The sequence below is a fragment of the Ambystoma mexicanum genome, chromosome 7q, assembly GCF_040938575.1.
Source record: "Ambystoma mexicanum isolate Mex_15411 chromosome 7q, UKY_AmexF1_1, whole genome shotgun sequence".
In the NCBI taxonomy this organism is placed as follows: domain Eukaryota; kingdom Metazoa; phylum Chordata; class Amphibia; order Caudata; family Ambystomatidae; genus Ambystoma; species Ambystoma mexicanum.
Genome location: NC_090941.1, coordinates 204109888 through 204123509, shown reverse-complemented (window position 1 = coordinate 204123509; position 13622 = coordinate 204109888).

Here is a 13622-nt window from a genome sequence, read left to right as displayed (position 1 = left end):
TCTCTTGATCCCGCTGTCCCAATGACCAGATTCCTTGGCCCCACTGTCCAGAGACCTTGCTGGCTGTCCAAAGTCCCAAACTCAAGCTTACCTTGTATGTATCACCTCACTGAGTCCCAAAAACTGCATATCCGCTCTTTCAATTTTGCATCCTACAGTAAATCCCATTGAAAGTCTGATATTACATACCCCTCTCTTTTGTATCCTGCATCTCCTATTCAAATCCTATTGAAATCCCAGTCAAATCCCACATTGCTACTATCATCTGTTCACCTTTTCCATCGAAGAAGCTGTGTTATTTTATGTCTGTTTGCGTATTCCTTTTATAATTATTTCAGTTATCTTTGTAAGTCTTTAGTACCATTTTGAAATAAATTAATTAATTCCCCTATAAGGACGTACGTAGTGCAAGCTGGTTAAAATTCGAAATTAACACCCTTGTGTGCAGTGTCTTTCCTTAATGATATAGTCATTAAAATATACCTTCAGTAAACCTGTCATTGTGGAACCAAAACTGATTTTGCATGTGATTTTGCTTTTCTATCAATTCCGATTTGCACTTTTCCCATAAAAAACCCAAACACAATCCCAGAAAGAGTAAACCTTTCCCTCAGAATCCTGTCTGTTATGTGCCTTTGTTTCTTATCCAAAAAAACAATTTTTGCGATTTTGACAGCTAAACCCCTTTTCTTAGCTGCTTGTCACTTTAAAGCCTGTGTGAAAATAAGAGTTGCAATTCTGCCGCGTGTTTTTTTCTGCAGTTTTCCTCCCAAAATCGATGTTCTTACCTGTGTCACGTTGCCTTGGTGCCCTGCTAAGTAGTCTGTAAACCTCCTTATAATTTAAGTGCAGCCACACAAATTTCTGTCATAGCTATCCGGCCACAATTGTAAACTGAGATACAAGTAACAAATAAAATCTGAGTATTCCATTTTTTTCCATTTTAAGGTTTTCAATTTGTTTCTGGCCTCCCAGCCCGGGGTGGTGGGTTGAATTTAAAATTCGATATTTCCCTCTTAATACTGACTCCTTGCCACTACTTTCCATCCACAAAGAATTTTGTTAGTAGGTGTTTGGGGGAAGTGTTGCAGGGGAAGTGCATATCCTGTGTGCTCTCTGTCATTTTGAAAAAAAGTAATTATACTTCTGCTTTCTATTAAAGTTGTATGTAGATGATGTTGGAAATTTGAATTAATTGTGTTGTAGTATTTTTGCATTGTATAGCCACAGTAGTGCTGGCCGCTGTCCTAATTTTGAAATGCTTGATTTTCTTTGAATTCTAAACATTCATAAATATTTCATTGTTACACACCGGCCTGGTTCATAGTCCATTGCGACACAGGGTATTTGTTAAGGTGGGTGTGAGGTGGGTTGGGTGCCTTCTCAAAGTAGAATCCGAAGATAAATAAAGATAAAAAGCATTCTTATTGTGCGCTGCAATCATGGTCAGTGGAAAGAGTCCCTGGCTGGAGTGTGCCCTGTTCTAAATCCGTTACAAGATGAATTGTGTGTTAAAAAAGTCTTATCTCTTTAGGGGGCATAGGTTGGTGGTTCCTGAAGAGATGAAGGCTCATATTATGGAATTGTGCCACAAAAGACATTTGGGTCTGGGAAAGATAAAGACACCCCCCAGAGCTGATTGTTGCTGGCCTGGTTTAGATAAGGAAGTGGAAGTTATGGTGAAGAAGTGTGATGATTATCAGGATGATGAAAGTCCTAAAGTGCCATGGGATGAGATTGTGCTAGATTTGTTGGGTCCTTTTAACATTAGAGCGACCAAAGACAGCTACCTGCTTGTAGTCATGGACATGTTGTCCAAGTGGCGGGAGGTATGCATTTTGAAGGATGTGACCTCCAGTGGTGTTATTATGTTTTTGAAGCCGTTGTTTTTGCATGAAGCATTCCCACGCAAGTGTTTGTCAGACAATGGTACACAGTTGGTGTTGAGAGAATTTGCTGCATTTTTTGAGATATATGGCATACAGCATGTCAATACCGCATTGTACCGCTGCCATGGAAATGGGTGTGTTGATAGATTTAATTGTACAATCCTGGATGTTATTAGGATTGCAGTGGCTACAGGTGGGGATTGGATAAGACAGTTATGGAGAGGACTTTCCAGTATAGGATGGCACCCAACACTGTCATGAGAGTGGCACCGTTTGAGATCTTGCGGGAGAAAACCCAATACTCATCTGTGCCCAGGGTGGATGGGAAGGTGGAGGTGTGAGAAAATTGAAGTGGGACCAATCAGAGAGAGGATGTGTCTGTCTGGTGAGAAGACCATAGAAAGGTTTGATGTGAAGAATAGTTGCAGGATGGTTGGATTGAGTCCGGGTGAAGTGGTGAAGCTGAAGCTTCCACTCAAGGTGAGGAAAGGAGAATCCAGGTTTTCTGAGGAAATGGAAGTTGTGAAAGATCTGGGTGAATCCCTCATGGTATGGTATGGTATGGTAATATTTGTAAAGTCCTGGGGAGTCAGGGGGTTCAAGCGCACCCAGTTGGTGTAAGCTGGGGTAAGTGCAGAGAGATGCCACTCTCTTGGCTTAGTCAGAGGCGTAGATTTGTGGAGCAAGGAGAGGATGGTGGTGATATAAAAGAGGGGAGTTGAATAGTTTTTGGAGGAAGGAAGGGAGGTGTTAGGGAAGTATGACTAATTAATATTGGTAGATATAGTGCTAGGGTCATTAGTAGGTTTGGTTTTGTTTATACATTTATTTTGGTTTTAGTTTTTGGAATAGGGGCCATACTTTTTTGGTGTTCGCTGGTTCAGTTTTGTTAAGTGGCGTTACTAGCAATTTTGTTTTAATGTTTTCTATAAATTGTTTTAGAGGTTGATGACTATATGGCTTGCTTTTATTCCCATCTGCTCTATTTCTTCTATATTTCTGCTGAGTTTGTTTTTTTAGTAGGCATTCTGTTGTGTCTGTTGGAAAAAAGAAAGTGTGGGGGTAAAAGTTGTGGAAGGTGTATGTATGTATTGTGAATGCTTGTGTGAATGTGATAGTAGAGATTTATAGAGTGCTGTTTGATTTTGCAGTCGGGTTATGGTTATGTTTGGGAAGATTGTAAGAGGATTGTGTAGAGGTGTGAAGGGTTTGGGTTAGAGAGTAAGAGAGCGGTGGTGTGAATGAAGAAATAGGGACATTATGATGTTTTGATAACAGTGGGAGTTGTAATGATGGTGTTTAGATGAATATAGAAAGAGTGTGCATGTTGAAATATAATGAGTAAGAGTGAAATACATGTTTTTGATTTGAAAGGAATACTGTAGGCTAATATAAAGCAAACCTATACTGTTACAATATAAGACGGATTAATACTGTAGTAATATTCTTACTTTGTAGGATGTGAGGAGTAGTCTTCTTCTGGTGAGTGTTTTCGGCAATGTTCATCTTTCCTGTAATTGTAAAAGAAAGTTAGTGGGTATATATTGTAATGTTGAAATACTTTTAGTAAAAGATGTTGTTATTCATGAATGTAGGGAAAAACAGTTAATACAGATGTGTTATGGATAGTCTACTAAAGTATGTTAACTATTTTGTTAGAACAATTGGAATATAAGTAGTGCTATTTGGTATATTAGAAGGAAAGGGGCAAAAATGTGTGTAAAAATATGGTGCATTTGTAGCTTACTTTAGTGCTGCTGATTGTAATGAAGGGAGTGCTCTCTTTCTGGTGCATTTTATATGTAATGTGTTGCAAAGATTTTAAACAATAGAGAAACTGTGGCCTAGTAGTAATGCAATGGAGAATTGTTGTTGCAGCAGAGTGTGGTGTCTTATAGTAGATGTTTGGAAAGAAGAGTACTTTATGTGTAAGGGGAAGTGTTGAATATAGATACTTTGGTGGTATACATGTGTATGCGAGCAGGTGGAGAATGGTGGCATTGTAAGGGATGTCATGAGTGAGGTTGGAACTTGTGACATTTATAAGGAAAGACAAATGAAAAATGTTTAAACAGGTTTCTTTTCAGGAGCATTTTCATGAAAGTAAAAACAATGGATATGTGAATGTATAGCAGCACTGTGTGAAACTTTTTGCAAATGAAAATCAAAGCAGATGGAAAAGATGTATAGAACATTTTTAAGTGGTACTTGTTGTGTGCAGTGGAAGTTTAATATGTTGGCAGTACATGTATACTTGCTAATATGATGCATTCTAATATGTAAGTGCTAATTAAGTGTTGGTTTTTGTCTTTGTACTGTGGGAATAGTAGTTGTGTTTTTTCTTTTAGAAAATGTGGACTACAATCCCAGAATGCAGAGAAAAAAGTAGGACTGGATAACCACATACAGATTGGAATGATTTAAGTTAGCAAGTATGCATGTGCTCCCACGTTAATAAACTTGCACCCACCGAGTGCCATTTAAAAACATTGTATTGTTTGCATTTGCTTTCTTTTTTAAAAAGATACACAGTGCTGCTGTAAATGTGTACATGCATTTGTTTACTTCATGCTGTTAAAAATAAATATTTTCAATTTTATATTCAATGTACATGTCTTACTTTGCAAGCTTCCATGCAGTCCTAGTTTTGACTTTGCATTCTATGAGTTGTATTCTGAGTTTTATAATAATGAATTGGTATCGGAAGTGACACTATGCAAAGAAAAAAGAAGAATGGTTAAAAAAGAGAATATGCTTATTGAGAAGCTTATTACAGGATAAGTAGCAGGAACCCTTTATATAAAAGCGTTGCAGAAAATACTTAAAGAAATATAAGCATACCTGTACAATGTATTGTTAGATGCCAATGAATCTGGAAATAGAAAGTTGTAGAGTTTCTCTGTCATTTTTTATATAGATGGCCGTGTTTAACAGGAGATATGTACTCTCAGAGTTCAAGTGTACATCTGAAGTGTTGAAGTGAGATGACAGGGTTAGGTGTAGAAAAGCCAATGAGGGAGTGTTGAGAACATGAAAGTGGAAAGGGTAGAAGAGTTGCCCCTGTGTTACGGGGTGCGCAGACACCACAGTAGCCTGTGGACCTCACGTGCCATATCTGGGTCTTTCAAGTATGGCTGGCATGGAAAGGGGACTGTGGGGATTAGCCAATGAGCTGTTCTGATTGTGGTTTACAGAAAGAGAGGGTAGTAGCTGCTTTGATTGTTGTGTGCAGTGAAGATGGCTATGGCTATTGCTTTGAGTAGGTGGAGTGTGCAGATTTTGTGACATTCATCAATTCAGTCATTGAAGGTGTACGCTGAAAATCATGGCATGTATGGATGTATCGGATTGGCAGACGTGGACATTTTGTGCCATGCAGTTTGTTGCTTAAACTAGGCAAGCTTGTTCTCATTCTGTGAGATTATGGCATACTTTAAATGTCCAGACATTGTAATTGTGCATTGTGGAGAAAGCTGTTTGGGGTATGTGAATCCAATGTATTTGCACTTTGCCCTGAATGATTTGTCCAAAAGCCTAATGGAACTGTTTCCTGATGCAAAGATTATTTTTTCTCAGATGAATCAGAGGCAAACATGGAGATGTGCAAAATGTGTCAGTGGACAAATGGAAGAATCATGACAGATTGTCAATAAAGGTGTATCTGCTTTTTTATATGCTGCAGGAATGTCATTTTTAGAGAATGACAATATAAGGTCTGATGGTGTGAATCTTTTTTGTGAAGATGGAGTTCATTTCACAGTTGTCAGAAATACGCTATTTCTTTACAATGTTTGGAATGCATTGAAACAGTTCCTGTAAGAAAATTGGACACACTCAAGACTCACGCTGGGTGCTGGAGACATGGACTTCTTCCACCTCATCTTCATCTTCCTCTTCATCCTCATCTGTTCCCCTGCCCAGACTCTCTAGATGATGATGGTGGTGTTGGGGGGGGAGGGTTGGCTGGGGAGGAGGAATCGCCCTGCAGATGACATTTTCAGCAGGATGCAGCTCTCCCTAATAACTTTCCAAAGCAGGTGCTCTCTCTTGGATAGCCAGACTGAGATTGAGGAAAAATAATGGCTCAGTCACTTCAGATGAGATGTCTGTGGACTCTACAGCTGCGACATAGGGGGGTGAGTATAATATAAGGAACGTGTAGTAAATGTAGGGTGTACTTGTAAAAACCTATGAAATTCAGTGAAAATACTTTGTTAAAGGGATGTTATGGTTATAAGTAAAACTGAAAAACTTCAGAAATGTGACAGTTATTATGACAAACTTGTGCGACGAACATCAGCAAGGATCTAAAGCATATTTTTGCTAATTTGTCTTGTGTTTTACTTTTTCCAAATTGTCAGAATGTAAGTGGAAAAACTAGTCATATAAATGTGTTGTTTGGGTAGTGGGCCAGGCCCAAGGCAAACACAAATGTGTACTCTGATTTGGAGACTGACCATGGCTGCAAGCCATTAGCACTGGCCATTGGTCACATTGTTAGGGTGTAGTGGACACTGAGCGAGGATGCAGGGTAGGTGCACTGAATAATAGGTGTGGTTTGGTGGAGCTGGCGACATGGTTGAGCCTCATGCTGTAGGCAATTCAATGATGATTTGCATTTACAGCATGTGCTGTTGATAACGATTGACATAAGTATGAGTTGCAAAAAATGTGTTTGTTAAAGGAGGTTTATAGTTGTTTTATATATATTGAAAGAGGAATTGTTAACAACTTACATAAAGTGATGTAACATCATGAAACCTTTTCACTTAAAAAGTCCATTGACAGAAAAAAATGTCTTGTCCCTGCCCTCTCCTTCCCAAAGCCCTACCTCTCCTAAGAAAGTACTGGTTTCCCCAATACATGTTTTCGATTTCCAGCACTGATCACAGCTAACCAGAGAGAAGTATGCCCATGCCCTGAAGCTCATCTGTGTGACTGATCTGGCTCTCTGCTTGCACGTTTCAATACCTTGCTGCCCACATTGACGGGACAGCACTAAGGTGGAGGATGGAATAGCGTCTGTACCAGAAGTAGCAGCCGCAAGTGTAAAATTACATGCGTCAAAATGGGAAGCGGCTGCCCACCACCTTGACCTGACAGGAATGTGTAATAATGACTCTGGCAGATTAAGGGGCTGATTCATGCAATTATTTGCGCCGAAAAACGGGATTTGTGCGCCATTCTGTCCGCAAATCCCTGTATGGGATTTGCGGGCACAATGGCACACAAATCCCAGTTTTTCAGCCCCTTAATCTGTCAGAGTCATTATTACACATTCCTGTCAGGTCAAGGTGGTGGGCAGCAGCTTCCCACTTTGACGCATGTAATTTTACACTGTATGGGATTTGCGGGCAGAATGGCACACACATCCCCGTTTTTTGACGCAAATAATTCCATGAATCAACGCCACAGTATCGACATTTGCATGTTCATACTTTCTGTTAATACATATTTTCACAAATGTGGCAACTAATTTGGCCCAGGTGAGTGTGTGCCTTCTTATTTGCTTCTGTTTAACTTAACATGTGTCTTGATACATTGTGTAAAAATCAATGACACCATTGATTTTGACTCACACCAAATGCACCCACAGGGCAGGAGCCCTTGCCACTTGTACGCTGCAGGATCATCTGTACTTGCTCCTCCAACCGGCACACATACGTTGCAGGAGCAGCTGTACCTCCTCCTCAGACTGGCACACAAACGCTGAAGGAGCATCTACACACAGAATTAGAAGCCTTGCACACCGGCCCTCACGCTTCTGCAGTCCAAGAAGCCTCCAAGAAGAGCAGCCAGAGCTCAATACCTGAGCATGATCCACCGGCACCATTAAACACAAGATCAGCTGCTACAAAATGGCCGCTGAATCATTGCGTCCAATGGCCTAGCAACCAATCCTCCATACACCTATTTTACTAGCCACAGGAAACCGGCAGGCGTGAGCCGTGACCCCACAAGCAAAGGCCCTTAAAACTAAGGCCATCACCTGTCAGGACCTCACACCAGATGCACCCACAGGGCAGGAGCCCCCGCCACTCATCCAGTGCAGGAGCCTGATACCTTGACCAGAAACGTGAAACCAGCCCCCTGTGCTCTCTGAATTCACCTATCAAAAAGCACCCACAACATGCCTACCAGCATACCTCCCACACTCTTTCTGCCCCCATTTGCATGCCCCCCATCTGCTCCACACAAGTTCACCCCGGCACACCCCCATCCGACCACCTCACTCAAGTACACACCATCAAACAACTCTCCTTCTCCTCCTGCACCTACCACCATACATACCACACTCCCCAGGCCCATCTACTTCAGAAACCTACTCCTCAGCACACCCACACCACACACCCTCACACACAAACAAACCCAAACCCCCCACCCCACCCACACTCAACTCAACTGCCCTCGGATCAACGCATGCTCCCTTCCTGCCCATGCCACCGAAATCCATGACCTGATCACTAACCTCGACCTTGACATTCTTACACTCACTGAAACCTGGGTCCATGCCACCTCAGGCCCTTCCATCAACCTCACCCTCCCACCTGGAAACTTCCTGTTTAACAAAGACAGAACCTCCAGCAAAAGCGGAGGAGTAGCCCTCATCACAAGGGACACTATCGCTGTTAGAAGATTAATCAACGCCACTATCGACGACCACACCGACTCACTCACAGTCAAACTAGCCCTCTCACTGAATGATACCATCACCCTTCACAATATCTACCAGCCCCCCGCTCCACCTCTAGACTTCCAAGTCAACCTCCTCCATCTAGTTGGAGACAACCTGAAAATCAACACCAGAGCCATACTCCTAGGAGACCTCAACCTAGGACTAAATGACCCCAAAGATAAGCAAAGCAAAACCCTGAACAAATCCCTCCTTGACATGGGTTTTACCCAGAGAGTAACCAATCCCACTCACAACAAAGGTCGCACCCTCGACTGGATAGCCAACCACAACTGCCCCATCGACATCAATTCCAACACCCCATGCCCATGGACTGACCACTACCTAATACATTTCAACATCCCCACAGGAATCAAGCCTCAACCCACTGAACCCTGCCCGCCAGCCCTGGCTAGGTCCTCCAGGGAATTTACCAAAGAAAGACTCATTCCCATCCTAGAAGCAGCCACAGCCTTTAAAACACCCTTCTCCTCTAACCCACTAGAATCGGCAGACCTCTACAAAAAATCATTACCTCAGCCACAGACTCCATCGCTCCCCTCCTGCCTAAAAAAGCCAAAAACAAAAAACATGCCAGCTCATGGTTCTCACAAGAGCTACTCAACCTCAGAGCCAAAAAAAGAGAAACCCTCTCCTTGTGGAAATCTCAAACCTCTCCCTCCTCACTGGAAGCCTACAAGACCCTCGCCTCCCAGTACAAAAAAGAAATTATCACTGCCAAATCAACCTCCTATAACTCCAGAATAGACAACGCCAAATCAGAATCCAAGGAACTATTCACCATCTACAAAGAACTGGCATCCCCGCCTACCAATACCCAAGAAACAGTTAAAGACCAAGCCTTGTGCAACTCCATCCAAACGGCCATGTTAAACAAACTTAAGACTCTACAAGAAAAAATAAAAACCCACCGCAAAGCCATCCCCACAACCAACTCTCCCCCCAAAGCCAAAGATCAAAACAACAATCACATTAATAACTACCATCCATTTTCCTTCCATGATGTGACCAAATCCGAAGTCATAGCGCTCATGAAAAATATTAAACCCTCCTCTTGCAAGGGGGACACCTGCCCAGCATCACTGATCAAATAATGTGCTGAACCCCTAGCCCCATTCCTAACAGCCTTCATCAACACGTCCCTCTCCTTGGGAGTCGTGCCACCCTCCCTAAAGGAATCCTGGGTAAGCCCGCTTCTGAAAAACCCCTTGCTCGACCCTGATCAACCCAACAACTACAGACCCATAACAACCATACCTTTCCTGCTAAAAAATATTAGACAAAGCAGCTTACTTACAGATCCAACAACACTTGGAAACCAATAACATCCTAGGAAAAAGACAATCTGGTTCCCGGCCTCGCCATGGAACTGACAGCCCTACTTGACTTAAAGATACAGCTCCAACAAACCATGGACCAGGGCAAGCCTGCTCTACTCCTATTCCTCGACCTATCCGCCGCATTCGACCTCGTAGACCATAAGATACTATGCAAACAGCTCAAAAATGCAGCACAATTCTCCCAACAAGCCACCACCTGGGTCACATCCTTCCTCGAAGACAGGCTCATGAGAGTTTTCTCCGATCAGGACAGCGCATCCCCCACTCCCATCCACTGCAGAGTCCCACAGGGATTGAGCACTTCTCCCACCCTCTATAACATTGTCACCCTCCCCCTCTTCAACGACTTCGATGATCACAACATAGCCTACACCAAATACGCTGATGACACTCAGGTCCTCCTCCAACTCACTGGCTCTTACGATTAGGACGCAGCCACCCTCAGCAAGATCTACGCCATCATACAGGCATGGATGGCAGTAAACGGCCTCTGTCTCAACAGAGACAAGACAGAAATACTCATAGTAGGCCCCAAACAAGTCCTCAGCAAACTAGACAGCAAATATGCCTCCTTCAACATAGACAACACAAACATCACCACCTCAGCCGCGGCTAAAACCCTAGGAGTATACCTAGATGCCTCGCCCTCCATGTCCCGCCAAGTCAATGCTATTGCATCCTCCGCGGCCCTAGCGACCAAGGTCACAAATGCTGTTAAGCCTCACCTCTCCCCCAAAAACCGCCTTGCCATCGCAAGAGCCACAGTAGGAGCTAAGCTTGACTACTGCAACGTCCAATTTCTAGGCACCTCCACCCAAAACCTAAAAAAACTTCAAACCACACAAAACAACACTCTAAGGGCCGCACTCAGCATCCCTAAAAAAAACACATATCCCAAGCAAGATGAACTGCTCACTGGCTCCCTGTTAGAGAGCGTATAGTCTTCAAATCACTCTCCATCACCCACGCCTGCCTCGCGCTAACAGCACCACCATACCTCTTAGAAACCATCCACAGAGACAGCTCCACCAGACCCAAAGGCACCCAACACTGCAACCAACTCTCCGTCCCGATCTTCAAAAGACAAAAAGCTGGCAGATCCAGCTTCACGGTGCTCGCACCTAAGAGCTGGAATGCTCTACCTCCGGCCCTCAGAAAAGAACCCTCCACCACCACCTTCCGGAAGGCGCTCAAAACACAACTTTTCCAATAACACTCTATTGAACCTATGCCACTATGGCACATAGACTTAGAGAATGTCATAGTTATCAATACCTCATACAATCCTGTACTCTGTATATTAATCCATCTCATGAATACTGTGCCTACTAAACCATTATATAAACCTATCCCTATATATATACGACTGTACCCTGTATAGACATGACTTCACTACACCCAGAGATGTACATCTATGTTTAAACAACTGTAACCTGTATAGACATGATTGCTCTAGACCCAGAAATGTATCGTCTATGCATAAACAACTGTATCTGCAAGCAAACTTCCTTGTAACAGCGCCACAATGCCCCTGGGCCGTTGGCGCTTTATAAATACAATAACATAAAATAAATAAATAATGGCAGTGCACTGGTTAGTGTTTGTTTGTTTTATTGATTTCTATAGCGCACCGAACCCAGTGGTATTTGGGCGCATTACAGCATCACTGTGCAATTACTACTAAGTAACTGAGAAACAAATCATAGAAACCCGTAGGTGTAAATCTTTGAAACAAAGCAGTATTGCTTCACAATTGAACAAAACGATACTTACATTTCCACCGGCATTGCACGCAAAAGTGTGGGGACTTGGGTCACATTTGCAAGTCATTTCCAATTTGAAGTTTTGAAGCACGGCTCTGCAGTGTCAATTTGTTATGATCGTACGACGCACTTAGGGATGTTGTGACCGGAGTTGCAACACCCTAGCTCTTTCGTACTGGACTCAATTATAACGCCGGTGTTTAGTTTAGGCCTTTTATTAGTTTACGCGTGCTGCGCGTGCTTTGACATCAAAATCTCTAACACATCAATCACGACACACATTTCAAAACGATTGGCTTCTACTTGATAAAAGTGCACAGCAAACAAAAGACGAGAAATTAATGCTCGTTAGCAACGCTGAGTATTGTCGTCAGATTTGCAATACGAAAACGAATCGATCGGAAATGTCTTTAGTTTTTGCAAAAGCATATTTTTGAATCATGTGTGACTTTGAACATCAGCAATTGATGTATCCTGTTGTGCACTGTCTGTAATTATAATTTTCAGATGTAGAACACACTTTTCAGTAACAGCTTTCTGCAATAAATGCCTAATGCCCCCTGTTACATTCATAGCACACTCTAATTAAATTCCTTTCCATTTCATTTTGTCTGCAGTCTCAAAGGGTTACCGCAGCTCAGGATTATTTGAGAAAACTCTGCCGAGCAAGTATCCTAAATTGCTGCATTAACCTTGAGTCTGCATGAAACTTTTTGCAGGCAGTGGAATCCAAATATAGAGTTAACAATACATGTTTTAACGCTATATGTTCTCGTTGGTTTTGTTTTTGGTTTTTTTTGTTACCATAACTTGTGTTCTATGAGTTTCCATAACGGAGCAAATTAATAGGTACAGGTGATCACCATGGCTCTGCCTTAAAATGTATTAAATGCAGGCACATTGAGTCACATATTTCAAAAGGAGTCAATACTATGCGTGCATGTGCTTCAGATCTGTGTCTACTTGGAATTGCTGAGGGTCAGTGTTTTCTACACTTCCCCGACCTAATGGATACTATTGCTTTACATAACCGAACACACATTTGTTATATTTGTTATACAAAACACACAACCATGTTTTACTGTTTCATGAGACAAATAATACGCATATTGAAACCAACTCACACCCAAATATAGAAACCCTAAAATAAAGACAAGCTTTGGGAGAACGTCATAAAGCTTTTTGTGCCATCACCCATGCACACATATACACACAAACTATAAATCTCCTCATCTATCATAAGGAACTCGAATGTTAAAACACTGAGATTAAACGTTTTTAGACATTGGTCACACATGTTCCCTGCACCCTTGTACAAGGCACCTAAACGACAGATTCTATCTTATCCTCAAACTCTGTAATACATTGCCTTAGCTGGACCACCTATACTGCAATAACTGCAGTGACACAGCATTCAGAACTCATCCAGTGGCCTAGCAGACAATCACGAACTTCACTGAGCACTATCTCAACACAGGTCTCCCTAATGGTGCTAATTTGCATACCCCCAATGCCTTGCTGATGTGGCTCTGATCTGGAGGTGAACGTCCACTGATGGTTACTAGGCGGTACTGTGCCACGTATGGCTTTGCTCGTGTGGATCATTTTACTTTCACAGTTCAGATGAAAGTATTTTGTTTTCAAACCTTTAAAACCCAGCATGACTTTGCTACTGTGTGTTAAACATGCCCCAATGTTCCAAAGACAAGGCTGCCAAGACTACACTACACTAATGATTCCTAATATGGTTGACACTGGACATTTGGTTGTCTGCAGCCTTGAAAAAGGTCTGCCTTGGGTTCATAAAGCTGTCTTACGTGGCACTGCCCTGTAGGACAAGACAATTTTCTGGAGGAAAAGCATGTGTGCTAATTTGCATACCCACAATGCCTTGCTAATGTGGCTCAGAACTGCAGGTGAACTTCCAACAATGGTT